The 4,388-nt window shown below is 32.2% G+C and overlaps 1 pseudogene; it reads right to left on the bottom strand.

Moving 5' to 3' along the window:
• Nucleotides 1–1,264: 1,264 nt before the first annotated feature.
• LOC143666523 (olfactory receptor 4P4-like) lies at nt 1,265–2,238 on the bottom strand (annotated as a pseudogene).
• Between the last annotated feature and the right edge of the window lie 2,150 nt (nt 2,239–4,388).

Here is a 4,388-nt window from a genome sequence, read left to right on the forward strand (position 1 = left end):
GTGGGTCCTTCTGGTGTTTTCCTCTGCATCTCCAAATGTCTATGTCTGAGCTATCTTCAAAATGTTTTCCCTTTTAAAGGACTCCAGTAAACTAATTACATCCACCTTGAATGAGCAGAGTCACATCTCCGTCTAATCAAAAGGTCACACCCACAATTGGGTGTGCCATATCTCCATGGAAACAACCTAATCAACAGGTAACATCCTACAATGTTGGATGAGGATTAAAAGAAAATGGCTGCCCTGACAATATTGGATCAGTATTAAAAGAACACTGCTTTTCTTGGGTCTATAACAGTTTCAACCAGCACAGAAATTAAAAACCACCTTGATTGAGGTGGATCACATCTCAACTGAAAAAAACTAATCTAAATGTTCCACCTACAATGAGTCTGCACCCACATGAATGGATTAAAAGCACATGTCCTTTTCTGGGTTGCATAACAACTTTATCTAGTTGGCTTAACTATAGTATCTTAATGTGTTCTGCTAGCATGTTTCTGTTTTTTTAAGACCACAACTTTATAAAAATAATTTTGTGTTTTTTTGCCATGGTAATATGAAATGTATTTTTTTCTGGAACCAATGACTAATAATTTACTTACCAATGTTAGGTACATTGATTGTGTCAACACTTGCATTATATAATTCAGTTCCTTAAGCTATATGGGAAATAATGTTCAATTCTGGTTAACAGGTAGAACACCAGTAATTTCTGAAATAAGCATTCTGAATTGTTGATTTTCAATTACTCTCCCTAGTTTTTTTTTAATGAGTATTCAAGAGAGTTCATTTTCAGAAAATGCTTATGGCAGATGTATCAGATTGGTTTCCTTTCAATTCAAATTTGTATGCCACTTGATGATTCATGAATAAATACCAAATATAAATTTAAAATTATTGTTTAAACTACACATTTAACACTTCCATTAAAACAGAATGTGGTAACGTGTCAACATGTGGTCTTCCTGGTAGCCTGAACTTAAAAAAAATTATAAGTAAAAGGTTGTCATTAAACTTCATTCTTCAATATAGCATTAACTTAATTGCTTTGACCCAGTGATATTTTTACAGGTATCCTATCAACACCATCTCACTATTCCACAGAACCAATTATGCTTCCAAATGATTTCTGTAATGTAGAATTAGCATTTGATTTGTAATAAGGAAATCTGTAAGTCCAGGTTACATCATCCATTGCATCCATAATAGCAATAGAATAATTGGTTTCTGTGGTAATTTCTAGTTTTTTTTAAATTCCAATTTAATTGTGTGCTTCCTTTGATAATAACATTTGACACCAAACCTTTCGCATGACATTTTTCATCTTTGTATTTCTCAGAGTATAGATTAGGGGATTGAACATGGGAGAAATGATAGTGTAAAATAGTGCAAATATTTTGTCCTCAGGGTAAGTGTTTGATGGTCTAAGGTAACCAAAGATTGAAGGCCCAAAGAATAGAACAACCATTGTGATATGAGACCCACAGGTAGACAGGGATTTGCAAATTCCCTCAACTGAATAATATCTTAAAGTGAATAATATAATGACATATGAAACCAATAAGACAACAAAGACTACTAAGAGGATCATACTTGAATTGACAACCACAAGGATAGCTGTCATGTAGGTATGAGTACAGGCAGATTTTAGCAGTGAGAAAATATCACAGAAGTAGTGGTCAATTACATTTGGACCACCGAAGGGCAGCTAGATTATCATAGACAATTGAGGAAAGAAATGGACAGCCTGCCAGCCCAAGCAGCTAAGACTAGAAGGTTGCATCTTGTCTGGTTCATGATATTCATGTAGCGGAGAGGTTTGCAGATGGCAATGTAGCAATCAAAGGCCATGGCTGTAAGAATTAAAACCTCAATACTTCCAAAGAAGTGTATGGTGAAGACTTGTAACATGCAGTTACTGTAGGAGATGGTTTTTATTGCCACTAATAAGTCACTGATCAATTTGGGTGTGACAGAAGTATAGTAAATGTCTGCTGAAAATAAATGGCTGAGGAAATAATACTTGGGTTGGTGAAAGAGGGAGCTGAATTGAACAGAGACAAGGATCAGGATGTTTCCCACCAGAATGAAAACATAACAGAATAAAAACAGCACAAAGCAAAATATTTGTATATTCTGGTCATAAGAAAGTCCCAAAAGAATGAATTCTGAGATGTTACTGTGGCTTCCCATATGTTTCTGTTTGAGATATATTGTGCACAAATGAGTTGAATGTTTCAAAAGAAAAAAAAAATTTGGATGAAAAATTTGCTGTATGATCACAATAATATAAAATATACCACAACAATGGGTTGACTGATACTGGCTATTCATAGTAATTATTTCTTACTCATGGAATTATGCTGCTTTTCTTTTTTATCATGCCTTATTTTACAAAAATATTTTGGGATAATCTTATAATGGAAATAATTATGTATTTTAAACAATTTGACTATTAGAAGTTCAAGTTTAAGTGATAGTTTGGTTATCAAGAACACATTTTATTCTCATTCATTATATTGTATAGAAAACAACAAATGTTTAAATTACCCAATAAAAATAAAAAATGTTTTGAGTATTTTCAAATATATTGCCTTAGCAATAAAATGAACTTTCCTTCTTCAGGCATGAACTGGAAAACAGAAATGTTTAAAGCACCCAGTTTACATTGATAGACTTTAATTTGGTAAAAATTACTGAGAAAATTATCATAAGGCACAGAATATTTAGTAAATAAAATTGAATTAAGGAATGGTTCATAGTCCTATCTTGTATATAATATGACTGATACCAATTGCTTATTAATTAAATAATGTAATTTAACTGTCAAATACACTGATTTACTTAAATTGATTTAAAGATAATTGTTACATAAGTAGGTTGGTGAACTACTTAAACAATATTACTAGATTAATCAAAATCCATTATTTTCTATAAAAGTGAGTCAGATCACAGTAACCTCAGTCATTTTTCAGAATTTGTGTTATACACTATTGATCCTACAATGTATATGTCTGGAGTCTACTTAGTTTGGTGCTGCACCTCATGTATAAAAGAGGGTAGGGTGGGGGAAAGGTGTCATGGGATGCAGCCCTGGGAGAAACTGCTGTGAATCCTTATCTTGGTAGAAAAAATTATGGAATTTGACAAGTTGTTGTACTACCCAGTCAGTATATCTGAACATTTATTTAAAGCTATAACTTGCAGCTAGTATGGATTAGAATTCTCAGGTACTAGATCATTTTGAAAGAATTGTACTTCAGTTTTTTTAAAAATATGCATTCCTTAGGTCAAGATTCTTGCTTGCTCAAAACATGCTGATTAATATTTAATCCACAATAGCTCCTAAAATACCATCTTGCATCTGAGATAACATGCTATTATGATCACTGCTTTTAGCAGAGGTAAAAGACAATTTGAGGAGTTTCAGGTGACAAAAGCATTTGTCATTAAAACATACAATATGTTAACCATACAGTTAGACAGAAAATTGCCTTTAAAAGAATTGAAGATGAATGATGAAAAATATTTTAAACAATCTCTTTATAAGTGGTTAAAACAATGGCAACAAAAACAGGTAGAAATGTAGAGGGTGTAAAATAAACTGAGCAGTTGTGAGCAGTGAGCTCCTTTCTTAATTTCCTTAATCTTAATTTTACTCAATTATACATTAAGAAATTATTGCATAATTCAGCAATATAAAGATATGAATAATATGAAATACCTTAATGTCAAATGTGCTTCGTGCAGCACACTCTTTTCTTTGATTGAACAGTTTAGCAACTACTTATATTCTCCTGAAAATACATACATTATTCCAATGAAGAAATAAGGAGGGGAAAAATATGAAAGCCTGACATAGAATTAACGGGTGACCAAGTAACTTCAATTTGTAAAATTCATTATTTAATAAAAAAACATATTTTGATGATAGATTGACCATCTTAGGGCAATTCCTAACACTAATTACTAGTTTGATTTTTGCCTTATCATTATGAAAATAAAGGAAATTATTACTTTATTCCTTTGGCAGACTGAATAAATATTCTACAAGTCCTTTGTACATGATAGAGCACAGTACAACCTGATGTTCTTAACATAAAATACAATTTCCATCACTGTTTCAAATTTTCTCCCAGTGGTATCAGAATGCAACATACTATAAACTTGCCTTAGTTGACACATAAGAATCTAGTCTACTTTAGGAAGGCAATTTGAAACATAGGAAAATATTTTTGATAGTATACATCAATGGAGATATTCTTTGATAGGAATACAGAGAAAGATATGTGAAGCCCTGAGTGGGATGCCATGAAATTCACTGCCAACCTGAAAATTGCATTAACTTTAGTTCTAGCCTTCTCAACTGGAATTTGGCTGGTTTA

Source organism: Tamandua tetradactyla, chromosome 23 (genome assembly GCF_023851605.1).
Source record: "Tamandua tetradactyla isolate mTamTet1 chromosome 23, mTamTet1.pri, whole genome shotgun sequence".
NCBI classification, from domain to species: Eukaryota; Metazoa; Chordata; class Mammalia; order Pilosa; family Myrmecophagidae; genus Tamandua; species Tamandua tetradactyla.